This window comes from Bubalus kerabau, chromosome 5, assembly GCF_029407905.1.
Source record: "Bubalus kerabau isolate K-KA32 ecotype Philippines breed swamp buffalo chromosome 5, PCC_UOA_SB_1v2, whole genome shotgun sequence".
NCBI lineage: Eukaryota > Metazoa > Chordata > Mammalia > Artiodactyla > Bovidae > Bubalus > Bubalus kerabau.
This window is the reverse complement of record NC_073628.1, coordinates 107,727,767-107,754,855: the sequence shown is the minus strand read 5'-3', so window position 1 is coordinate 107,754,855 and position 27,089 is coordinate 107,727,767. Positions and strand designations below refer to the sequence as shown.

General features: G+C 41.5%; 1 protein-coding gene and 1 non-coding gene across 2 annotated transcripts in view; both read left to right on the top strand.

Moving 5' to 3' along the window:
• Positions 1 to 27,089, top strand: part of KAZN (kazrin, periplakin interacting protein) — a 1,028,616-nt gene that overhangs the window by 362,177 nt on the left and 639,350 nt on the right. The window lies entirely within an intron of this gene.
• Positions 4,609 to 4,680, top strand: TRNAS-GGA (transfer RNA serine (anticodon GGA)). Its single transcript has one exon. It is a non-coding gene; the product is annotated as a tRNA-Ser (tRNA).

The following is a 27,089-nucleotide window of genomic DNA, read 5'->3' as shown; positions in this document are numbered from 1 at the left end:
GCATGGCAACCCACTTGCCTGGAGAATATCCATGGGCAGAGGAGCCTGGCAGCCTGCAGTCCATGGAGTCACAAAGAGTCAGACACAACTGAGCGACTAAGCATACACAATACTTAGGAGCAGAGTGCTAGTGCCAATTTTCTAGAAAGCTCTTTTAAAAATATGAGAACTTAGTCTAATGAAGGGGACAGGTTCCAACTTCTCTCTGCTGAATCTCAGAGATCAGTGATAACAGTCATCTTTGCCCCCTTGATTTATTTTTTGATCCCAAGTTTTCAGACAAAAAGGAATACAACTGGCAAATTAATTTTTCTTGGAGGAACACAGCAAAGTACTTCATTTGTTTGAAATTAGTAGTTTACTGAGTGTGCCTATTGTGGTTCTTGATCATCTCAGGCCAAAAAAAAAAAAAAAAATTCCACCCCATTTGGAAAAATAGGACCTGTAAATATAGAACACCCAGAAAGAATGATGAGAGAGAATATTAAGTGAGTGGTGTGCTCAAAGTGGGATGGAGGAATGAGTGAGAAGGGGTGCTGGAGGATGCTTGTGAAGGGGTCCTAGGACCTGACTCCCTGGAGAATGTTCTGGAATTCCCATCCCCAGGTAGATCACTGGGAGTCTCAGGTCAGTGAAGAGTCACACAGGTCCAGAGGTGTGGGAGCAAATTACACGACTGCATGGAGTGAGTATCCAGACATATGAGCCTGAGATACCCTCACAGCTTTCCTCAGCCCAGAGTGGCCAGGGACTGTGTAATACTTCCCCCAAACTGCACAAATGTAGCCCTGAGAACCAGCAGGCATGAGATAATGCTTGACAGGTCAGGGAGGATGCAGCATTGAACTGCATGGATGGATGGCCAAAGACTAGATGGGAAGAGAGTTACCTCCTGGACAGATGACAGCAACTGAGAACACATCCTCAGCATCTCATCCTCTCCCCTTCTCACTTGAAAGAAAAGCAAAGAACTCCAGATGGAGATGAAATTTCTACAGCAGAGGAACTAGGACCCAAAGGAAAAGTAGGTTCAAGTATAGAAATGCATATTTCTCATAGCTACTCAGAACAAACACTAAATCAGAGAGCCCTGTATGGAGACAGTGGATAGAACTCATTAGGTTAGGAATGTGGGTGCTTTGGAGTTTTAAAAGATTGGTCATGGCTCTGTCTCTTGTAAGCTGATCAGGTACTTACTTTCTTCTAAAGTCTTTTTGCTCATCTGTAAAATGGGCATAGTATTATACCCCCTAATTGATTGTATGTGTTAAACAGAAAAATTACATATAAACCCCTAGAGAGCTAGTATTCAATAAATGTAGGCTAACAAATAAGCTAGTACATCATGAAAAGGGGAAGGGTTGGGGAGGAGTCTTGGGTAAGGGTTGTGGGGGAGGTCTTCATGGAGTTGTTAGTTCTGGCGGTAAAGATGCATGCACTCAGGTGATCTCTCTCACTTGTGCTTCAGAAAGGAGCATAAAAATCAGCAAGGGTGCCTCCTACCCAAAGTTAGGGGCTTAACACACTAACATACAACCAATCAAAGAAACAAAAGAACAACTTTTTCGTGGAAGATATTCTGTGCTTGTGTTTCTTCCTTGAACAGAGTGTGAGGGAAAAATAATTACATTTTGTATCTGTTATCTACGGTCCAAATAATGCTGCATAACAATCAACCTCAAAAGCTCAGTGGCATATGGTAAACATTTGTTTGGGTTCATGGGTCTGTGTGCTGGCTGACTGGTTCTGCTGATCTGAGGCTGGGCTCATTCACAAGTCCATGATTAGCTGCAAGAAATTCAGGCAGCTTTGCTCTCTCACACACCCGGGGCCTCAGCTGGGTTGTTCAGCTTTGCTCCACAGACCTCATCCTCCAGCAGACTGGCTTAGGCATGCCGCCACAGCGAGCAAAGAGTGAGTGGGAATGCAGAAGTGCACGGTTAAGTTTCTGTTTCACATTTGCCATCATTTCTTTGGCCAAAAGAACTCACATGACTGAGCACAAAGTCAAGATATGGAACAGAATACCACCTGCACACATACACACACATGCACACATACACACACATGCACACACACACATGCACACATACACACACATGCACACACACACGCACAATCAGGGTGGTGCAGGGGTATGGGGAATGATGCAAGTTACACAGCAAAGGGTTTAGGACCAGGAAGGGGTAAAGAATTGAGCCCATCAAGTTGATCAATCATATATCCCAAAGAACTTGCCAACGTTGATGGCAGGAGAGAGAAAAATTATAAAAGAGATCAAATCTACTGAAAGGAAAGCAAAATAAGCAACTTTGAGGGGATTAAATGAGGGTGTTAAATCTTTTATAGACCTTTCAGAATCAAACACCAATTCTCACATTTCACTCTTTTCCATCTTAAAATCTCTCTCAACATTTCCAGTCCCACCTACTTTGAATGAATCCAGATATGCCTTCAGAGGACCATTTTCCAGTCATCCTGTTCCAAGACCTTACTGTTCCAGAAATTACATATCCATGTGAAAATAAAAAGTAACATTAAAGAAATCAAAATTTCTCCCCATTTCAAAGAGGTCTGACTCTAATTTAGGCATGAAAGTTTGAGAACTCTCCCTTGACTCTTCTCTTCCACCAACTCTCAGTTAAGACCCTCTGGGTAAGTAATAAATGAAATCATTTTGAACATGATATATGTTGTGGGTCTCTTGGTCTGCATTAACCATGCCTTGTGGTTGAAATCCTGGTGCCTCCTATAGATTGCAGGGAAATAAATTGAAGATGGAAAGTAAAATCCATGATGAAAATAAAGACTCGTTGTTGACTATTTCACTACAGTGTGTTTCTCACATAGAAACTGTCTGAGATCTGAGAAACACTCTTCCTTTTCTTGTGTTGTTTTATAAGAGGCGCTGCCACTTTAATAGCCTGTACATTTAAGATCCATAAAAGATAATGTGCAGTGAAGATGGTTGAGTCAGATAGACTCAGAGGATAGACATTTTGATAATCAATTTTTAACTAGGTAATAAGATTTGACACCATGCCACTAATACCTTCTGGTTTGGGAGGAGAATTCTGTCCTTTTTCCTTTGTGCTGAACTTCACAAGCTGCCTGGCCGAATTCCAAAATACCAACCACTAAGAAGCACCAGACGTAATATTGTCGGGCCATGAGTTTCCCCTCCATCCTAAATTCGTTGGTAGCTTCCTGTAAATTGTGGGTTCTGCCGTTTTATCTGAAGCAATTATTCACATTCAGTTTAGTTTTGCTTGTGGCCAAGTTGAAACAGAGAAATCCATCAGCAGCATGTGCATTCAGGAATACCAACCTTTTTTTTTTTTTTTTGGTGGGGCTGAAAATGGTCTCGATGAGATTCCATAAATCAGCTCCAACAGCTACATCACAAATTCTCTCGCAGCACTTCAGGATGCTAGGGCTAAACAAACAGGGTTACTATTTTCTTCTATACACAGTTGAAAGCCCTTGATTCAACTCGAGTGCTCAGGCCACCTCCTTACTTCCTATTTTCTTTGACCTGGTTCTTTGGGAAGCCACTGGAAAAGAGAAGGCAAGTATCATTACATTAAAGATTTCCATATAACTAACCAAATGACTCCCATTCTTTAAATAATGACCAACATGTTAAACATATTTTATTAATTTCCTTTCCTGATACTATAAAGTTAACTCATGCTCATAGCAACCAGTGAAACAATTCAAAAATATATGAGATGGTTACAATTTTTTTTCCTGTGATGAGAACTTTTAAGATCTATCTCTTAGCAACTTTCAAATATACAATAAAGTATTATTAACTACAGTCACCATGTGCTGGTTTAGTTGCTAAATCGTGTACAGCTCTCGCAGCCTGATGGACTATAGCCCACCAGGCTCCTCTGTTCATGGGATTTTCCAGGCAAGAATACTGGAGCGGGTTGTCATTTCCTCCTCCAGGGGCTCTACCTGACCCAGTGATTGAACCCATGTATTCTGTTCTACTGCATTGTAAGTGGATTCTTTACTGCTTGAGCCATGGAGGAAGCGCCCCCACCACCACCACCCCCAGGTGAACTTGCTTGGATTCAAATCCTGGTTCCACAATGTTCCTGACTGTGTGACCATAAGTATGTTATGTAACTGCTGGGCCTCTGTTTCCTTGTGTAAAATGTGGAGTTTATCCCAATAACAAACTAACTTCCCTGGTGGCTCAGAGGTTAAAGTGTCTGCCTGGGATGCAGAAGAAACAGGTTCGATCCCTGGGTTGGGAAGATCCCCTGGAGAAGGAAATGGCAACCCACTCCAATACTCTTGCTTGGAGAATCCCATGGAGGGAGGAGCCTGGTGGGCTACAGTCCATGGGGTCGCAAAGAGTCAGACACGACTGAGCGACTTCACTCACTCACTCACTCAAGGATTAAACAAAATAGAACAATTAAACATTTAGCAGAGAACCCAGCCCATGGGAAACACTCTCCAAACGTTGGCTGTTTATTTCATCAGCCACCTCTGCCTTCCAACCCCATAAAATGTTGTTCCTGAAAGCAGTCCCAGAGAATAAAGTGTTCTCCATTTCACTGCATTTCCTGTAAGGTCTGAGAGGTATGGGCTTCCCTGCTGGCTCAGTTGGTAAAGAATCTGCCTGGAATGCAGGAGACCCAGGTTTGATTCCTGGGTAGGAAAGATCCTCTGGAGGAAATGGCAATCCACTCCAGTACTGCCTGGGAAATCCCGTGGACAGAGGAGCCTGGTGGGCTATAGTCCAAGGGGTCACAAAAAGTTGGACACGACTGAAGCGACTAACACTTTCACTTTCCTGAGAAGTATGAGGTGTTTCTGCCGCAGACATCCTTCCCACTGGTCCTTTCCATCTGCCTCTGGCTTCCCATCACCCGTTGACCCAGTCTGCATGTTTTTTGGGCTTTCAAGGTGCAGTCCATCTCCTGACACTTGATTATTCTGTACCTGAGGACCAGATCCCTGTCTTGCTCATCTTTGCACTCCTTCATTGCTCTTAGCCCTGTGCCTTAAATACACTAATGGTGTAATAAAGTTTTTTTTAATTTAATTTTATTTTTTAACCTTACAATATTGTATTGGTTTTGCCATATATCAACATGAATCCGCCACAGGTATACACGTGTTCCCCATCCTGAACCCTCCTCCCTCCTCCCTCCCCATACCATGCCTCTGGGTCGTCCCAGTGCACCAGCCCCAAGCATCCAGTATCGTGCATCGAACCTGGACTGGTGACTCGTTTCATATATGATATTATACATGTTTCAATGCCATTCTCCCAAATCATCCCACCCTCTACCTCTCCCACAGAGTCCAAAAGACTGTTCTATACATCAGTGTCTCTTTTGCTGTCTCGTGTACAGGGTTATTGATACCATCTTTCTAAATTCCATATATATGTGTTAGTATACTGTATTGGTGTTTTTCTTTCTGGCTTACTTCACTCTGTATAATAGGCTCCAGTTTCATCCACCTCATTAGAACTGATTCAAATATATTCTTTTTAATGGTTGAGTAATACTCCATTGTGTATATGTACCACAGCTTTCTTATCCATTCATCTGCTGATGGACATCTAGGTTGCTTCCATGTCCTGGCTATTATAAACAGTGCTGCGATGAACATTGGGGTACATGTGTCTCTTTCAATTCTGGTTTCCTTCAGTGGGCTTGCTGGATCATAAGGCAGTTCTATTTCCAGTTTTTTAAGGAATCTCCACACTGTTCTCCATAGTGGCTGTACTAGTTTGCATTCCCACCAACAGTGTAAGAGGGTTCCCTTTTCTCACACCCTCTCCAGCATTTATTACTTGTAGACTTTTGGATAGCAGCCATTCTGACTGGTGTGAAATGGTACCTCATAGTGGTTTTGATTTGCATTTCTCTGATAATGACTGATGTTGAGCATCTTTTCATGTGTTTGTTAGCCATCTGTACGTCTTCTTTGGAGAAATGTGTATTTAATTCTTTGGCCCATTTTTTGATTGGGTCATTTATTTTTCTGGAGTTGAGCTGTAGGAGTTGCTTGTATATTCTCGAGATTAGTTGTTTGTCAGTTGCTTCATTTGCTATTATTCTCTCCCATTCTGAAGGCTGTCTTTTCACCTTGCTAATAGTTTCCTTTGATGTGCGGAAGCTTTTAAGGTTAATTAGGTCCCATTTGTTTATTTTTGCTTTTATTTCCAATATTCTGGGAGGTGGGTCATAGAGGATCCTGCTGTGATGTATGTCGGAGAGTGTTTTGCCTATGTTCTCCTCTAGGAGTTTTATAGTTTCTGGTCTTACGTTTAGATCTTTAATCCATTCTGAGTTTATTTTTGTGTATGGTGTTAGAAAGTGTTCTAGTTTCATTCTTTTACAAGTGGTTGACCAGTTTTCCCAGCACCACTTGTTAAAGAGATTGTCTTTAATCCAATATATATTCTTGCCTCCTTTGTCAAAGATAAACATTTATTATGTGTGTGTGTGTGTGTGTTAGTTGCTCAGTTGTGTCCGACTCTGTGACCCCACGGAGTGTAGCTCACCAGGTTCCTCTGTTCATGGAATTCTCTAGGCAAGAATTCTTAAGTGGGTTGCCATTCCCTTTTCCAGGGGATCTTTCCAACCCAGGTATCGAACCCAGGTCCCCCACATGGCAGGCAGATTCTTTACCATCTGAGCCACCAGGGAAGCCCCCAAACATCTATTAGAAGTGAAGTCGCTCATTCGTGTCTGACTCTTTGCGACCCCATGGACTGTAGCTTATCAGGCTCCTCTGTCCATGGGATTTTCCAGGCAAGAGTACTGGAGTGGATTGCCATTTCCTTCTCCAGGGGATCTTCCTGACGCAGGAATTGAACCCCGGTCTCCCGCATTGCAGGCAGACGTTTTACCATCTGAGCCACTTATGATTATCTTAATTGAATTTCCCTGAATTTGACTGAGAGAGTGGGGAGAACATATATTGCTAGGGTTAACTTTTGTCCCACCTCAAAGAACAAATAGCTTGGCAGTTGTTGGTATGGATATGTTTTATTTTGTTTTTTGAAAATAGCATTGGCTTTTTCTTATTATTGAGGCAATCTCTGTACATTGTATAAAATTTAGATAAGTGAAAAAATATAAAATAATATAACTAAAGTAATAATTACTCATCATTCCACTAGAGATAATTGCTGATAATATTTTGGGGTTCTATAGATCTACATATATTCTTTTTTTTATTTTTTCTGATCCATAGGACAGCACTTTATTTAGATTTTTATTATTTTTGTCATCAATGATTTTTAGTCCTTTTTCTTCTTTTTTTTAATTTTCTCTTTGTATTTTTATTTTTTTCTTTATTATTATTTTTTTTTACTTTACAATATTGTATTAGTTTTGCCATATCTACATATATTCTATACATCTATATATTCTATATATCTATGTACATTCTACACACCTATGTATGTTCTATATATCTATATAGCTTGAGATAAAATTGAATAAATGGTTTTGAAATCACTTTTTCAATTAATATTATTTCAGGTGAATTTCCTCATAGTTCAAATACTATTCAAAATATGATTTTTAATATTAATCTCTCCCATAAATAAATGTCTATGTTTATAAATCTTTGCCTGGATATCTGTTTCTCCAGGACAGACTTCCTGGGAATGAAGTATCTCTGTCAGAGGATGTGAACTCATTTTAAATTCTTGCTATCTATTGTCAAATTGTTTTTGAGGGAGTGTAGCCCTTTAAGTCATCAGATGCCAAATGGAGAAGGAAGACAGAGAATCTTAACTTCTCCATCCTTCAGCCTTTTCATCCTGGACAGTTTGATTGGCATAAAAAGGCAGTGACTTGATTTATTAATTTCTTTGATTACTAGTCAAATTGAGCCCTTTCTTGTGTGAATTTTCTGTTCATATCTTCTGCCCTTTTGTTCTGCTAATGGATGAAAGCCCTTTTTTTGATCTTTAAGAGCTCTTTGTATAAGAAAGAAATTTGTCCTTTTCCTGTGTTCATTACAATTTCTTTTCCTTTGCAGTTTACCTTTTAAATGATTGATTGAGAAGATAATAAGTTTATAGATGTACATAAAGAGAATTGGCATTGTCACAGATTTTAGGTTTTTCTTCTAGAAAAATGTGTTCATACATTTGTTTGTGTCTCATTTTGTATATCTCAAAAAGATTTTCCTAGTTTTCAGCATATTGAATAAAATGAGGTCCTGTAATATATTTTTTCTAAGTATTTTTGGTTTGCTAAGATAATTAAGAAAGTGAGATTTTTTTTTTCCTCTTCAGATATTCTAACTGGTTATTGCTGATATAAGTAAAGCTATTGCTTTTTCTCTGTTTTATACTTAATCCATCCACTTTATCAAACACTGATTAACTCTAAGAGATTTCCAGATGAAACTCTTGATGTCATCAGGAACATTTGGCTTCCCTCTGATTTTAATGAGAGTATCTTCTGTATTCACCATTAAATATGATAGTAGCTGCTGGTTTAAACTAGATATTATTTATCATCCTGATTAAGAGGACTTACATTCCTAGCTCTCAGAGAGGTTTTCTGCCCCCTTTTAATTAGGAGTGGGTGTTAAATGTTACCTAATACACTGTCAGTGCCTGGCTATTTATAAATTCTGTGATTATATCTTTTATCTATATAACCTCCCCTTTTGTTCTGTTTGATAATGGTTTCTCCCCCTTGAGTTCTGCTCTGTTTAGAATGGATACCACTGCCTTTTCTTTTTAATCTTGTTTGTATTTGTTAATTTTTTTGGCCTATCTCTGCACTTTTAAGTTTTTGTATCATTGATATTCAGCATCTTGTTCAACCCGACAATTGGTAAGCGTGGGTCACATGCTTGTGTGAGTGCGCTTAGTAGCTCAGTCCTGTCTGACTCTTGGCGCTTAGTAGCTCAGTCCTGTCTGACTCTTGGCAACCCTTTGGTTTGTAGCCCTCCAGGCTCCTCTGTCCATGGAATTTTCCTGGCAAGAATACTGGACTGGGTTTCCATTTCCTTCTCCAGAGGATTTTCCTCACCTAGGGATCAAACCTGGGTCTCCTGTGTCTCCTGCATTGCAGACAGATTCTTTACATGCTGAGCCACTGAGGAAGCCCCAAGCCACATGCTTACTTTGTGCCAAATGCTGGATCAGGCCCCTGGGATACAAAAAAGAGAGAACCAGCCAGAAGGGATGCACCACAGCCCAGACTGAAACGGGTGCTGCTGTGGGAGATGTGGGGCAGCAGCGGCTCCCAGGAGGGTCTGGCCCAGTTAGGGGCTCCGGCAAGGTTGCCCAGGGTGATAGGAGGTGAATCACATAGATATGCACTCAAGATAACCCAAGGAGAGTCAATCAGCTGGGCCTCAGGGAGACTAGGGGTTTGGGTACTTCTGTACTGAGACAACTTTAGGACCCCATGGAACCTGCAGATCCCACACTAGGGCGCCACCATTAATTCAGGAAATTAGTTGCTCCTCCTCTACTTTCTTTTTCTCCACTTTATAGCTTCTACCTATTCGTAGCTTCTCTTTCATTCATTCACTCACTCATTCCATCAGCAAATAGTTTTTCAGCACCTTCTACGTATCAGGTGTCATTCAGGAACTGGGAAATCAACCGTGAAAAAGACATGAAAAGTAGTTGCCATCACAAAACTCATATTCTAAAGGAGGGAGCAGACACCAAGCAAAAGCACAGGATAATTGCAAATGGTAGTGTCGTGGATGAAGCCTCCTCTAATGACTTCTCATTATACGTAGAAGAAAATCCAAAGTTCCTCCATGACACTTAGGTCCTACATAAACTGACACCCTCCTCCACCTCCTAGCTTTTCAACTCCTCTCTCTGCCTTGCTGTCTGAGTTCCACCCTCTTGGTCTCTACACTCCTCAAATAGACCAGGTGTGCTTCTCTCTTTGCTTTGGTACTGGATATTCCCTCTGCCTGGATGCTCTTCCACAAGATGTTCCATAAACTTCCCCACATCTCAGGTCAGATTGAGTGTTACTTCATCAGCGTAGCCTTTGCCAACCACCCTCTCCATATAAGGCAGTACCCCTTCCCCCCCCACCCCCGCAATCACCCAGATCCTTTGCCTTGCTTTGTTTTGCCTCATCATTCTTAGCACCGCCTGACCCTGTGGTGTATATATTTATCTGTGTCTTTGTTCATTGTCTGTCTCTCTCTAGTGGGGGCTTCTCAGGTGGCCCTAGTGGTAAAGAACCCTCCTGCCAATGCAGGAGACACAAGAGACGAGGGTTTGATTCCTGGATCAGGAAGATCCCCTGGAATAGGGCACAGGGAAATCACTCCAGTATTCATACCTGGAGAACCCCATAAATGGGGGAGCCTGGCGGGTAACAAAGAGTTGGACACAACTGAAGTGACCCAGCATGCACACGCACACTCTCTCCTTGAGGGCAAGATCTTTCTTTGCAGGATCTTTGGTTCAGAGAGCAGAGCACAGCACTGGGTAGAGACTCAATGAGTATTTGTTGAAAGAATGAATGAGGGAAGTGGTATGTGATACAGGCGGTGATGGTGCTAGAGAATGATGGAAAGGGCGGGTATGCTCTGCAGGTGGATCCTAAAGAGTGGGGGAAGGGAGAAAGGGCTGAGCTACTCCAGCCTCATTCATCTCCGGAACACCTCAGGCCATGCTCTGTACCTTAGGGGAGGGAGTGAGGGGTGGGACAAGAAGAAGAGGGGAAAAGTCCTCTCTCCTCACCAAGCATTTCATACAGACTCAAGTATGACTTTTGCCTCTATCCTTTAAGTTTGGCCAAAATGTGTCTAGAAATGGTGAAGTGAAGTCGCTCAGTCGTGTCTGACTCTTTGCCACCCCATGGATGTAGCCTACCAGGCTCCTCAGTCCATGGGATTTTCCAGGCAAGAGTACTGGAGTGGGTTGCCATTTCCTTCTTCAGGGAATCTTCCTGACCCAGGGATCAAACCTGGGTCTCCCATATTGTAGGCAGATGCTTTACCATCTGAGTTACCAGGGAAGCTCATCCTTTTTATTCATTTGGCCTGAAATGTGATGTGTCATATCTATTTGCTCCCAAAGCCCTTCTCTGGCTCCTGAAAGATATCTGTTATATTTTATGTTTTTATATCTTATTTCTTTATAGATTTTCTTATTCTGCATTCTGGGAAAGCTCCTCAAGTTCACATATGGGTCATTGATTTGTTTTTTTGCAGTGTGGATTCTGTCTTTTTTCACCTCAAGAGTGGATTTAAATTCTGCTGTTTCCTTTCAGTACATCCTTGTCTCCCCTGTCCTATCTCCAAGTAATATTTGCACTCGGGCAGTGTTCAGCCTCGGCCCCTTCTCTCCTAGGACTTTCTGTTCCTTTTCTTCACATGCGTGTCTTCTTGCATTGTCTTCTAACCTTTTCTACACTTTTCTTCTGGCTGCTGAAGTAATCCTTTTCGGAAGCATACATTTCCTTTGAATATTATGGATGTTTAATTCATTCATTCATTCATTCATGAAATGTATTGACTATTTCCCTGGTACCTAGCCCTGAACTAGTTACCAGGAGGTAATTGATAGCCAGCAAGTCCCCACAAATGGTAGAGTCAAATAAAGGAACTGAACAACTAGACAAGCAATTTCAATAATATGACAAACGCTGTGGACAGGGCACATGTGGTTGGTATCAGGGGCACACAGTAGTCATGAATAATCTTGTCAACTACAGAAATGGAATTGGGGAGATGACACCACCTTCTCTTATCCTGAGATGTTTTTTCTCGCAGCCCGTGTTGTTGAGTTTGAGCGTTTTTTCTCCTTACTTCAGTTGCATTCAATGAGCCTTGATTGACGCGAGCTTCTTATGTAGTAACAGATGGAATGTTGTGAGTTCCCCTTCTTCTCACTAGGTGTTTGAGTGTCATTCAAATGTCCTTTCAGATGCCCAGGCAGGTGACAGGTGGATGTCCACAGCATCTGGTCCAACTTCCAGCACAGAGAGGCAGATATTCTTATTGCCTCTCTCTGCTGACATTAAGTAAGATCTTCTACCCTCAACACTTTGCTCTCTGGAATCCTGAATCAATTGTGTTGTCCAAGCAAAATTGAAATCTCCAGCAGGCATTCTTTCTAGGACTCTCCTGGAGTAAATCAGTCCAGAATAGACAGAGTCTTCCAAAATGCAGCCCCTTCCAATATTACTGAAATGTATTTGGTGAGGTGTTTAAGGAAACTATGGAAGGCATATTGCATTTCTGATGCCCTCTGGTCATTAATACAGACATCCTGGATGATGTGAAGAGGCAAGTAAGTTGAAGAACTGCTCCCACAACAGACCCACTAGAATCTGGGGCCCAGACAGCACCAGTGTATCTGATTCTAAGGAGGGGAAACCAAAAATTCATTTCTCTGAGAAGGAAAGAAGAAACGAAAGTGAAAAATGAAGATAGAGCAAGGTTTCGAGCACGTGTGCGTCCTCACTCATGTCTGACTCTTTGTGGCCCCTTGGACTGTAGGCTGCCAGGCTCCTTTGTCCATGGGATTTTTCAGGCAAGAATATTGGATTGGGTTGCCATTTTCTCCCCCAGGGAATTTTCTGGACCCAGAGATCGAACCCACATCTCCTGCATCTCCTGCATTGCAGGCAGATTCTTTACCACTGAGCCACCTGGGAAGCCCCAAGGTTTCAAGGAGTTCAGATAAATATTTAAACAAGGAAGGAATTATAAGCCTCCTGAAATAGTATGCATCATTAATTCCAAGGCAGTCAGGTTAACAACGAGCTAGCTGGTAGGGAGATAGCCTCCTGAATTATTCTTTTAATAGAGTTCCCAGGTTAAAGTAGATTTCATTTAAGGTCAATCAATAGGTAATTTTATCCAGGCTTGGCGATTAAAAGAAAACCATAAAAAAGTTCTGTGACAGTAATCTTTTTGGCTCAATCAGACCTTCCTTAAGACCTGGAGAGCACTAGAGGAAGGCTATAAATGAAGACAAGGGTGCCAGGCTCTATCTTCCATCAAGAACCTCACCCCAAGTGAGTGTTAGCTCCCCTCTTAACTCAGATGGTTCAGTCCATACCCCCAGGCAAAGAGAAGAAACTCTTGTTCCTTTCTTCTCTGGTAGATGGGGCACATTGGAATAATTTAAATTAACAGTGTAGATCCAGCTTATTTCTTGAATTCCCAATGATCAGTCATGGTGAATTAGTATGAGTCGGAATTTTAGTTTGACAGAAGTGATTATATTAGGCTCCTCGTGTGTGTGTGGGTCTCTCTATCTTTCCTGCTCTATTAGAAGGCGCCTCGGGAAATCAGTAAGAAATGAGATGCCCAGGAACTGCAGTTCAGTGATCCACCATTGACTTGCTTAGGAAATTAGAGTAGAAAAGGGTTTCTAGAAAATGAAATTGCCTTTAGGTCTTACAGAGTGATTCAAGTTCTTGCAAAATGAATCCAGGAATTACATCGTTTGAAGATTTAAGGGGCTTTTCTTTCTCATCACTTGTCTTCAGGGCTGAGTGCATGCGTGCTCAGTCATGTCTGACTCTTTGTGACCCCATGGACTATAGCCCGCCAGGCTCCTCTGTCCCTGGAATTTTCCAGGCAAGAATACTGGAGTGGGTTGCTTCTCCAAGGGATCTTTCCAACACAGGGATTGAACCTGCATCTCTTGTACCCTCTGCATTAACAGGCAAATTCTTTACCACTGTGTCACCTGGGAAGCCCATGGAACCCTGAATTGTGGGCCTTTAGGAGTAAAATATTCTTTCTTTTTTTTTTTTTTGCTTCTTTTCTCTTCTTGATAGTCAAGGACTTTTCTAAAAGTATGCTTTACCCAACCCAGTATTTTGAGTTTATTAGGATTTTCCAAGGCTTACTATTTATTTTCCCAGACTCACTTTTCACTGAGTCAAGAGAATGAAGAAGGATCCCTGTTGCCATGTGTGTGTTTTTTAATTTTAATAAATTATACTCTAAAGGGGCTGCTGGTTGCCAGTTCACATACAATCAAACTCTGCTGTAGTTTCCATATTAAAAAAAAAAATTCCTGCTGTGAATCTAACAAGGAAAAAGATTCTGAACCTCTCCTCCTTGCTTATCACGAATCAAAATGGAAACAAGGGATGTTGGAAACAATACAGAAAATGCGTTAAGGAATGTAAAAATTCTATGGGGGGAAGGAAATAAATCAAGTATTGTTGGATAGTGCTTATGTGTGTGAATATATTCTTCAGATTGATATTCATAGGCTGGTAAATAAGGTGTTAGGAGGCAGGAGACTGTATATTATCCTCGATATTTTTTATTTTTATAAAGCCCAGAGAAATATAAGGCTTTTTCCTTTGAAAACCAGAGAAGCTTCTTGAAAGACTAATTATTATTGCTCTTGAAAAGGTTTGTGATCACTCTTGGATACATTTGTTACAATGATAGATGCAGAGCAGTGACAAAGGAAATAAAAGCCTAATTTGCTATTCCCTTGAAAATTTTCAGCTCTAAAACAACTTGGCAATGACTCTAAGGATGCTGCGTGGTACTTTCAATCACACGGAAGCAGCTCTTCAGAGCAGAGACATACATGAAAATGTGTGTGTGCCTGAACGCAAAGCATGGCATTCACGTGCACACAGTTTCCCGCAGAACATGCAGAATCAGCATTTTACAGGCTTCGCAAAAGAGCTGGAATTAAAAATCCAGGAGCTAAGAGGAAGCTGCATGTGGAATCTATGAAGCTGCTGGCTCCATTTCCTTGCGTTGATCTTAGAGCTTGACAACTGAGAAATACATCTTTATCATTCTTTTGCTTAGACGAAAGTATTATATGTACTTGAATGCAACTTTGTGTTTTATTTGCCAAAATTCAATCTACTGGTATTGAATATCCACCAAAAGAACACTAGACGATTAGAGAGCATGCACAAAGGAGGTACAGAAAAGCCCATAAGGCTCATTCCCTTTCCAAGTCTGACAGCAATAAAACACCAGCTCCACCCTTTTTGCTCTGGGATTCTGACTAATAAGCAGAGACAGAGGAGAAAGTGAAATTGAATCTCAATTATGAGAGATATTGCGCTTATGGAGTTTGGTCTTTTAAATACTTTACCTAGTTCTGTTACTAAAGGAAAATATATTTATATATTTTTTAATTCAGCTATAAAAACTTAAAGAGATTTGAATAGTGGCAAACTGTTATAAGTCATTTTAAAAGGGAAAACATTTTGCAGAAGTAAATCAGTCACTTGACTACCTTAGAACTTGAGTTTCTATTACTTTCCGGAGGTTTTTAACTTCAGATTGAATAACCGGAAAAATAATTTATTTGAATTTAAAGTTGGCCATATGAATGAGTACAGAATTTAAAACAGAGTGAAATGGTAGGGAATTTAATACTGCTTGTTGAGGACTGCTTATCCCATTCAGCCTGTGAAGATATATTATTTGGAAGAGTAGATTGCCAAGGGGAATTAAGAATCTGAAACACTTAGAGGGCCAGGACTTAAGTTCCAATAAAGCTGCTGGGTCAATGCTTTGACTGTGGAGTGACCCCTTGGGAACTGCTGGGCAACTAAAACAATATGTGGCAGAATATAGTGTCCACTATATGGGGGGAAAGCCAGAGTGACCAAAACCCACTATTAGGAAGAAATCATCTCAGTCTTTTGCCCATGGACACATAATACATTTTAATGCCTTTCCATTACCTTCTGGTTAGAACTCAAACTTTGCAGCCTGGGCCCTATTTCTGCCAATGGTCCATTATGGCTCCCATGCCTGCACTTTTACAAGCTGCTCTTGAAGAAGTGAAGTGAAGTCGCTCAGTCATGTCTGACTCTTTGCAACCCCATGGACTGTAGCCCACCAGACTCCTCCCTCCATGGGATTTTCCAGGCAAGAGTACTGGAGTGGGTTGCCATTTCCTTCTCCAGGGGATCTTCCTGACCCAGGGATCGAACCCAGGTCTCCCACATTCCAGGCGGATGCTTTAACCTCTAAGCCACCAGGGAAGCCACCACAAGCTGCTCTTCCATCACTTAATTCATATTCAACATCCAAAACTCAGTTCAAGGTCCTGTCTTTGGGAACCTCTGACTTTTCTCACTGGTCCCATCTTCAGCATTTTTCTTTCATGTTCCCTCCACTCTTGGCCCAAACGACAGGCTCCTCCATCCTTATATTTATTGTGATCTTCTGATTATTGTCTACTTGCCACTTCAGACCATTCTCCACCCTCTCCTCCCTGCTCTGTGCCCCAGGGTAGACTATCACGCCAGCTCATTGCTCTGGCTTTCTAGTTGGCTTAGGCTCATCATCTGTTGAATGTATTTTGTAAAATTAAAACATGCTAAACTGAACATTGTCCTCTGGCTTCCAGACCAGAGGGTAGAGATAAAAAATGGAAGGTAGAGGATGGGAAGAAAGAAGGGTCAGGGTGTTTATTCCCATGACTCTCTTCCTATAAGCCATTGGTTGGCAGTGGCTATAAACCTTTATCTAAGACCACCACTCTAGCGACTTCCCTGGTGGTCCTATGGCTAAGACTCCAGGCCCCCAATTCAGGGGGCCCAGGTTCAATCCCTGGTCTGAGGAACTAGATCTCACATTCAGCAACTAAGAGTTCATATGCCACAACAAAGACTAAAGATCCCGAGTGCCACCACTAAGACCCCGCACATAAATAAGTAAAAATAATTATAAATAACTAAAAATAATAATAATTAAAAAAAGACCACTGGCATGCTACAGTCCATGGGATTGCAAAGAGTCAGACATGACTGAGCACACACACAGCACTCCAGTGGGGTAGCCCCTCCCCCAGAGTTCAAATTCTTCACATTCTAGAAATCTCTCCTTCCCCCTTCAGCTTGGAGATGATAACAGCTTCTGCTTCTCCCAAATTTTCTCCAAAATAAAAGGGGACTTAGATGTAGAGAGCTCTGAGACCCATTCTACAATCCCCATCATGACCCAATGCACCTCTTTTGCACACCTTGCTTTTGGGGTGGATGCTTATCACCCTCCCCACCCGCTGTGAGTCTCAGATAGGGAGAAGTCAGCCTTGCGGCTCTGCCATGGGATCAATGCCTCCTCAGCTAAGAGATATTGATCCCATGACAATGGTTGTCCTGCCTTTCTTTGTGTGAGGAGCTGACTGTAGACTTAGCAATTGTGTGCAAGGGCAGTATTTCTGAACAACAATGGCCCGCTGTCTCATTATCGATTGTTCTGCAGTCTAACTGGGTTAGAACTGGTGCACATTTCATACCCCCTTCCTTTTCCCTCCTTCCTAAAGCAAGTAAAGTCTTTAAAAAGAGGGGGCAGATATGCACAGAGAGAAGTTATTTTATTTCATATGAAAATACTCTCTACTCCTGACCAAGTATATATGTTTTCTGAATGCTGAAAATCGTTCAGGGCAGTCATCCTGGCAATGATTCTGGCTTGGTCCATGTGGCTTGGGCCTCAGAAAGCTGTATTCCCAGCCTGTCTAGAGATCCCCGCTGACCTGAGTAGATCCCTCACTTCTCCTGGGGGTTCTCTGCACCCACCTGATTTTGGGACCCACAGTACTATTCAAGACATGGGAAAATGTTTTATAGACAATTTATTTTCAACTCAGAAGAAAAGGTGAAAACAATAATCATAAATATATAATAAAAATATCCAGCCTGGATTATACTTGCTTTACGTCAATGTATTTGTTTGATATAATTTTTAATACTGTCTATGAAGGAAAGGCCCCACAAAGACAAAAGTGCCAAAGATCCACAAAAGTGATAATACTGCCCTGTTCTGCAGAACATCAGCCCTGAAGACACTCCTCGGGCAAATAAAATCTAGGAAACCCAAGGCACCACCTCCCCTGGAAGATTCACATCATACAATAGCAGATCAAAGGACCACAGCCATCTTGCTGTGAAGGAATAGACTTTCTCTTTGTTTAAGTCAGCTAGTTCCAAACTTACTTGACTTCAGAATGCTTGGAGAAATACCAATCTAAACTTCGTTTGTTTTATTTCTCTTTCTAGACTTGATAACCTCTCAGAACTTAAATAGTACAAACTTGTATCTATTTTCAAGCCCCTCTGGAGAATTTAAAACTATAAATGCCTACTTTTTTTTAAAGAAGCAAGATCTCAGATCAATAACATAAATTTTTACCTTAAGAAATTAGACAAAAAAAAAAAAAGAGTAAAGTAAACCCAAAGGAAATCAAGATAAGAGCAGAAGCAAATGAGAGATAGAATAGAAAACAACTGAGAAAGTCAACAAAACTAAAAGTTTTGAAAAGATCAGTCAAATAGACAAGTCTTTAGCTAGACTGACCAAGAAAGAAAGAGAGAAGACTCAGACAACTAAAACCTGGGATGAAAGAGGAGATATTCCTATCAGCCCTATAAAAATAAAGATGATTACAAATAGAATTAATTATAAAAGGATACCATGAACAATTGTATGCCAAGTAATGATACAGCTTAGATAAAATGGAAAAATTCCTAGGAGACACAAACTATAAAAACTGACTTACAAAGAAATACAAACTCTGAATAGACTAATATAACAAGTAAAAAGATTGAATTACTAATCAAAAAACTGCCAACTACCCACAAAGAAAATCCCAGGCCCAGATGTATTCAATGGTGAATTCTAATAAATGTTTAAAAAAAGAATTAAAATTGATTCTTCACACACTCTTCCAAAAATTAGAAGAAGAAAGAACACTTCCCAGATCATTTTGCAAGGCCAGTATTACCTACCCCAATACCAAAACCAGATCAAAAAAGCACAAGCAAACGATAGACCAAGGTCTCTTATGAATATGGACACAAATATCTTCAACAAAATGCTAGCAAATGGAATCTAATAATATATCTAAGGACTGAAAATTATGACCAAGTGGGTTTGAACCCAAGAATGCAAAGGTGGTTTGACACATGAAAATTAATCAATGAAGTCTACTATGTTAACAGAATAAAGGGCCAAAACCACAGCCAAAACCATAGGTAAAGAATCTGCCTGCAATGCAGGAGACCCCAGTTCAATTCCTGGGTCAGGAAGATCCCCTGGAGAAGGGATAGGCTACCCATTTCAGTATCCTGGCCTAGAGAATTCCGTGAACAGTCCATGGAGTCACAAAGAGTAGGACATGACTGAGCGAGTTTCACTCTTCACTCAATCTTAACAGATGCCAAAAAAGCATCTAAGACAAATTATAAATCGAAGACACTTCCCGACGCTCATCAAAAGCATGTACAAAAAACTCACAACTAGTATCCTACCTAATGGTAAAGGCTGAATGGTATCCCTTTAAGATTGGCAATAACACAAGGATGTCTGCTCTCATCACTTCTAGTCAACACTGTATTGGAGGTTCTAGCCATTAGGCAAGAAGAGAACATAAAAGCCAAAAGCTCCAAAACTTTGACCACCTGATGTGAAGAGCCAACTCATTGGAAAAGACCCTGATTCTGGGAAAGCTTGAGGGCAGGAGGAGAAGAGGGCAGCAGAGAGTGAGATGATTAGACAGCATCACTGACTCAAAGGAGTCAAACTCTGGGACACAGTAGAGGACACAGGAACTTGATGTGCTGCAGTACATGGGGTCACAAAGAGTTGGACACAACTTAGTGACTGAACAACAACAATGAGGAATACACACACACTCACATGCACACACACATGCACACACCACATACAACCAACTGTTAAGGTTAATAAATGAGTTCAGTACGATTTCAGGGTACAAGATCAACATATGAAAATTAATTGTATTTCTACTCTACACTAGCAATGAATAATCCAGAAATGAAATTAAGAATGCAATTCCTTTTACAATAGAAAAGAATAAAATAGGAATAAATTTAGCAAAAGATGTGAAAGAATTTTATTCTAAAAACTACAAAACATGTTGAAAGAAATTAAAGAAGAATGAAATAAATGAAAATAGTATCCCTTGTCATGGGCTGAAAGACTTAATATTAAGATGACATTACTGTCCAAACTGATAGATTCAACACAAAAATCTCTACCAAAATCCCAACTTTAGTCAATCTAAAAAAGTGGAATGTCATACAACCCTGAAGAATGAAGTACTGATACACGCTGCAATGTGGATGAATCTGGACCACATCATGCTAAGTGAAAGAAGCCTGTTACCAAAGTCTATTATTCTGTTTACATGAATAGCAAGCCCATAGGGACAGAGAGAACTTCCCAGGTGGTGCTAGTGGAGGGAGGGGTAAATGGAGAGAGACTCTTTTTTATTTATTTATTTATTTATTTTTAAATGGAAGATAATTGCTTTATGGGCTTCCTTGGTGGTTCAAACAGTAAAGAATCCACCTGTAATGTGAGAGACCTGGGTTTGATCCCTGAGTTGTGAAGATTCCGCTGGAGGAGGGCCTGGCAATCCACTCCAGTATTCTTGCAACAAGACAAGGATGTCTGCTCTCATCAATTCTAGTCAACACTGTATTGGAGGTTCTAGACATCAGGCAAGAAGAGAACATAAAAGCCTTCCAGATTAAAAAGATAAATGTATTTGCACATCTTGATCCAGTATTCTTGCCTGGACAATCCCCATTAACAGAGGAGCCTGATGGGCTACAGTCCATGGGGTCTCAAAGAGTCGGGCACAACTGAGTGACTGAGCACACACAACAGTTGCTTTACAATGTTGTGTTGGTTTCTAACACACATCAACATGAATCAGCCATAGGTATACCTATGTTCCCTCCCTCTTGAACCTCCCTCCCAGCTCCTACCCCACCCCACCCTTCTAGTTTGTCACAGAGCTCTTGAGCTCCTTGAGTTACACTGCAACTTCCCATTAGCTGTCTATTTTACATGTGATGATGTGTGTATGTCAGAGAAGGCAATGGCACCCCACTCCAATACTCTTGCCCGGAAAATCCCATGGACGGAGGAGCCTGGTAGGCTGCAGTCCATGGGGTCGCTAGGAGTCAGACACGACTGAGCGACTTCACTTTCACTTTTCACTTTCATGCATTGGAGAAGGAAATGGCAACCCACTCCAGTGTTCTTGCCTGGAGAATCCCAGGGACGGGGGAGCCTGGCGGGCTGCCGTCTATGGGGTCGCACAGAGTCCGACGCGACTGAAGCGACTTAGCAGCAGCAGCATGTATGTATGTGTTTTACATATGGTGGTGCTACTCTCTCAGTTCGTCCCAGCCTTTCCTGTCCCTGCTGTGTCCTTAAGTCTGTTCTCTATGTCTGAGTCCCTATAAACCTTCCCTGCAAATAGGTTCAACAGTACGATTTTTCTAGATTCCATATATACGTGTTAATATATGATATTTGTTTTTCTCTTTCTAACTTATTTCTGTTGCTGACAGAGACTCTTAATGGGTAAAATTTCCTTTAGGGATGATGAATAAGTCCTGAAATCAGGTGATAGTGATGGTGTCACAACAGTGAATACACTACAAACTACTGAATTTTATGCTTTTTAAAAGGTGAGTTTTCTAATTATCCTTGCCCTTTCATTTATTCTCTTATTTGCTTATTCAAACTCCATCTTCTTTGTTTCCCTCAGCTTTTTTGCGGTAAAATTGACAAATAACATTGCTTAAAGTAAAAAAATGGCAACCCACTCCAGTGTTCTTGCCTGGAGAATCCCAGGGACAGAGGAGCCTGGTGGGCTGCTGTCTATGGGGTCGCACAGAGTTGGACACGACTGACGCGACTTAGCAGCAGCAAAGTAGAAAAATGGGGGAGGGGAGTGAATTTTCTCATATGTGAATTATAGCTCAATAAAATTGTTACATTTTAAAATGTCCTTGCTGGGAGTCACTGCTGGGAATGCCCCTTATGGGTCTGTTTTTAATTAAATGAAATCTGTGCTCATTCTTTCCATCCCCTTCAAGACATTCCTCTGCTAACAATGAGTCTCTGCACTGAAGAGTCTTGATGTGTCCATTCATTCATTCATTCGCCGCATATTAACTGAGTGCCTACCCTATGTCATGCATGCTCTCTGCTAGACCCTCGGGATAGAGAACTAGAGAAGACAGACGAGGTCCCTGCCCTCAGCAAACTTACAGTCGCTCACACTCACTTGAAATTTATTTCTGAATTTCATCTTTTTAAACATTTTCTTGCACTGTGAGGGTGGGAGCAGGAGTAGAGAAACAATTTGTTTTTGTTGTTGGTTTTAGGGCCTGTAGTTCAAGTACCTGGTGGATCCAATCCATGGTGCTTATCACAATGTCACCTGTTTGGCAAAAGGTCAGTTTAAAATGTTTACCTTTGTGGTGCTCCCTACTTTATTTGGGGACTCTCAAAGGGGACTCTCGCACATTAACTCTCAGTTAACATGTGTGATGACCACAGCCACCCCGCAAGGTGAGTCACAGCAACAGCAAAGCTAAATGGCCAATGTTGGCAGGACATTTAATACCAGCCAGGTATTGCACAGGAGTTTGACAAGCATCATCTCATTCCATCCTCCCAGTAACTTTACAGTCCCTATTTTATAGACACCTTTCATAGACAACTGCCCAGTGACAGTCAATGGGTTGAGGAGCCAGAATTTTCACTTCAACTTCACCTGGCTCCAAAACCCATGAGCATTCCCTTTTCCTGCATTGCCATCTGTATTCTGCCTTCAGAACACCTAAAAGCCTTACCAATGCAAAGCAATAAGTCACCAATGCAGGCTGTGGGCCCTGGAGCAGATGTTGTTTCAGATTTCTGCACCTGCCAGCTATGTCTCTTTGCCTCCATTCTCTCCTCTAAGAAATGGGTCAGTAGCAATCTCAGTCTCAGAGGGTGATGTGTGTAAAGTGCTTAGAGCAGGGTTTGGCTATAAACGTCACCAATAAATATCAATTACATTCCCTCATCAAATGCCATGGGCCTAATAGCAATTACAATGGATCTGGTCAACTTACCTGATGCCTGACACCAGATAAACATGTTCCAGCCCCCATATCCAGCCCACCTGACCACTATGAAAGCAGAGAAGAGTCATTCTTTCTATGTTCCAGATGAGAAACCCGAGGGTAAGATCACAAAGCCTGAGATGCGAAAAAGATTTGGCAAATTGATGTTATTAGCCTCCCTGTTGGGAGAACCCATCACATTCCTCAGGGCTTGGAACAGTTTCCTTCTCAAGATAACTTCTCACCTTTAAGGTCTGATCACATGATGGCATTTAAACCAGGGGATAGTGGTAAGCTGAAACCTAGGCCATAACAAGAATGAAATATGCGGAGTATGTAGACACAAAACTTAAGGAGTTGTTCTCTACCAGGGTCATGCAAGGGCAAGGGTGGCAAGTGAGACTGACCACCTCCTTAAATTCCGTGCCCTAAATATATCTGAAGAAAAACATGGTCTGAAAGGATATATGTACCCCAGTGTTCTTTGCAGTGCTGTTTACAATAGCAAAGACATAAAAGCAACCTAAATGGCCATCAACAAAGGAATGGATGATGAAAATGTGGTTCATATGTACAATGGAATATTACTCAGCCATTAAAAAGAATGAAGTAATGCCCTTTGCAGCAACATGGACAAAACTGGAGATTGTCATTCTGAGTGAAGTAAGTCAGGCAGAGAAACAGAAATATCATACAATAGCCCTCATGTGCAGAATCTTCCATCACCAGTCACATCCATGACTGGGCATTGTCATAGCTATGGTTTTTCCTGTAGTCATGTATAGATGTGAGAATTGGACCATAGAGAAAGCTGAGTGCTGAAGAACTGATGCTTTTGAACTGTGGTGTTGGATAAGACTCTTGAGAGTCCATTGGACAGCAATATCAAACCAGTCAATCCTAAAGGAAATCAGTCCTGAATATTCATTGGAAGGACTGATGCTGAAGCTGAAACTCCAATACTTTGCCACCTGATGGAAAGAACTGACTCATTGGAAAAGACCCTGATGCTGGGAAAGATTGAAGGCAGGAGGAGAAGGGGACAACAGAGGATGAGATGGTTGGATGGCATCACCAACTTGATGGACATGAGTTTGCACAAGCTCCAGGAGTTGGTGATGGACAGGGAGGCCTGGCATGCTGCAGTCCATGGAGTTACAGAGTTGGACACCATGGGGTCACAAAGAGTCAGACGTGACTGAACAACTGAACTGAATTGAACTGATATGCAGAATCTGAAAAGAAATGAAATAAATGAACTTATTTACAGAACAGAAACAGACTTGAAGAATGAACTTTTGGTTCCTGGCGGGAGGGGTGCAGAAAGGGATAGTTAGGGAGTTTGAGATCAACATGTACACACTGCTATATTTTAAATGGATAACCAAGAAGGGCCTACTGTATAGCACAGAGAACTCTGCTCAATGTTAAGTGGCAGCCTGGATGGAAGGGGAGTTTGAGGGAGAATGGATACATGTATATGACTGAGTCCCTTTGCTGTCCACCTGAAACTATCACAGAATTGTTAATTGGCTATACTCCAATGTAAAATAAAAAGTTTATAAAAATCCTAATCCCATCTCACCCTAATCCCAGACCGGATCATATCCCCTCTCAAGATGCCTACAGCTCTTAACACACTGAGAACAAAGTATCATGGTTTGTATTTGCAGTTGCCAAAATTACAGTGTCTCTAAACTACAAAATGGAAAGAGACTTGGGGGTAATAGGGAAGCAAGAGTCGACACTGAGTCCAGTTTAATTCAGCAGCTGGCACTGACCAAACTCACCATTGATTTAAAGTTGGCAGTGAGATGAGTTTCAAGAAAGCCAGTGGCCTTGAGTTAAAATGCTACAGGATGTTAGCGTAGACAGGGGAATTCATGGAAAGAAGTGAAACTAGCGTAATGAGGATTAATGCCAAGCATCCTGCTTGTGGAGAAAGAAGTTATCAAGTAATCAATTCCAACAAATGAGTTCTAAGTTGGAAAACTGAATTCTAGAAAGAAAGTCGGGAGAAGGTGCAACATGGAGTGGCAACAGCTGATGTGATGGGATCTGCTACCCAAGGAGAGATAAGAGCATCTCAGAGGAAGAGCTATTTGTAGGAAGAGAAGCTACTCATGGAGATGGACAGGAGGGAAAATGTTCTGGAAACAACCCATCTTCCTGTGGAAGCTTTGAATTCATGCATCACTCTTTAATTGTGTGAGGCATCTTCTCAAAAGTCCCAGGGTTCTTTCCAGTTGATCAACAATTTTGCCCCCAGGTAAAGAGCTGTAAATTGAGTTTCTTCTTTTACCCTCATGATCAAGCTCATGGCTCAGGTGGATATCAGCAGAGCAGGGGTTTTATATTCTTAAATCAACTGGAACTCATTTGGTTGCAGGTAATAGAATGTGATTTGAGCTAGTTCACCAGAAAGGAGATCTGATTACAAGGTTACAAAGCGTCCCTTGGATTCTAAAGACAGTAACAAGCTTAACCTCAGGCAGGAAACATCAGCCAATACTGCAGCTCAGTGAGGAACTCAGAAGCCTCTCCTTCATCTTTTTTCTGCTTTTTACTTTATAAAAGGGCTTTTCTGCTGCCCTGGTGGGAAATAACTACCTTGATTATGTCCCTGCTTGATGTCTTCCCTGTTTCCAAGAATAGCCACAGAGGAGGGATTCTTTTCATCCCATTTCCAAATTCCCAGAGAAGAAGCTTAAGAGTCAACTTAGATCAGAGGCCATTCTGATCCAATCAACCAAGGTCAGGAGGTGAGGTCTGAATATGGCTCCTCCCCTTGTGAGCAAGTAGATAGAAGGAGGTAGAGGGGCATATCCAAGAAGACGTGCAGATGAGCCGAGCGATGTCCACTGTACCTTCTCCTACTGTGACATGTGACTTCATCCACAACTGGATGGCAATACTGACTAAAACAATGAAAACATAAAACCACAAGCTCAAAAGTTAACTAGGGTTGAAGACTAAGTCCAGTCAGCAAGATGCAAAAAACAAATATTATATGATTCCAACTAGGGTTGTCAAATTCATAGTCAGAATGCAGGGAAGTGGTGACCAAGAACTGGTGAGAGTGGGGGTTACTATTTAACCTTTACAAAGTTTCTGTCTGGGATGATGAAATGCTCTGGAGAGGGATGGTAGTGAGGGTTGCACAACATGAACGTACTCAATGCCACTGAACTCTACCCTTAAAAATGGTTAAGATGGTAAATTTTATGTGATGTATATTGCACCACAATAAATAGAATAGGATAGAATAAGAAGTTAATTCGGGATCCAATGCAGGGAGAGCAGCAAAGATGATCCAGCTTGTCCTTTTGTGCATCCATGGCACTTCGTGGGTTACTCCCTTGGCTTGAGCTGCACTTTTTTTCCTTACTTGAGGAATTCTTAATTGTTCTTTAAGACCGAGCTGATATAACCCGCCTTGCTTAAGCCTTGGCTACACTCCCCCAGGCAAACTTAATCACGTATTTTCTATGTTTCTATGGCAGCATATATAGCGTGTGAAGCTACTACTGTATATCATATGCTGTAAGTGTTTTCTATACACTTGTCTCTCTCACTGGCCTATGAACTTCAGAGCAGAGAACCATGGAGTATTGTTGTTCAGACAGCAGACACTTGAGCCCCAACTCCCAGCCTGCCATTCCCCATTGTGTGACCTCCAGCAAATTACCTTCTAGGTTTTAGTCTCTTTCTTCAAATGTAAAAATGGGGTCAGTACCATGTGTACCTATATGGGCTAAATGAAGAAGCCTTTGCAAGCATTGCATACCTACCTTAAACACTCAATAAATTTTAGCTCTCATCATGATCACTCACTGCCAAGCACAGCATCAGGGACATGCGGCAACTCAGTCTTTGTTGAATGGATGAACAAAATAAGGGAAAAAACTGTGTACGTGTACATATAAATTGTCAGTCATGACAAAACAAACAAGACTAAGTAGAATAAGATATGCTGGCTGCCTGTTAGACTTGCCAGTGGCTTCAGCTTTGCAAAGGAGACTGTGAATATACCGTTTTCAAGGTGTACATGCATGCTCAGTCAGTCGTGTCCAACTCTTTGTGACCCCATGGGCTGTAGTCCGCCAGGCTCCTCTGTCTATGGAATTTTCCAGGCAAGAATACTGGAGTGGGTTGCCATTCCCTTATCCAGGGTATCTTCCTGACCCAGAGATCAAGTCCATGTCTCTTATG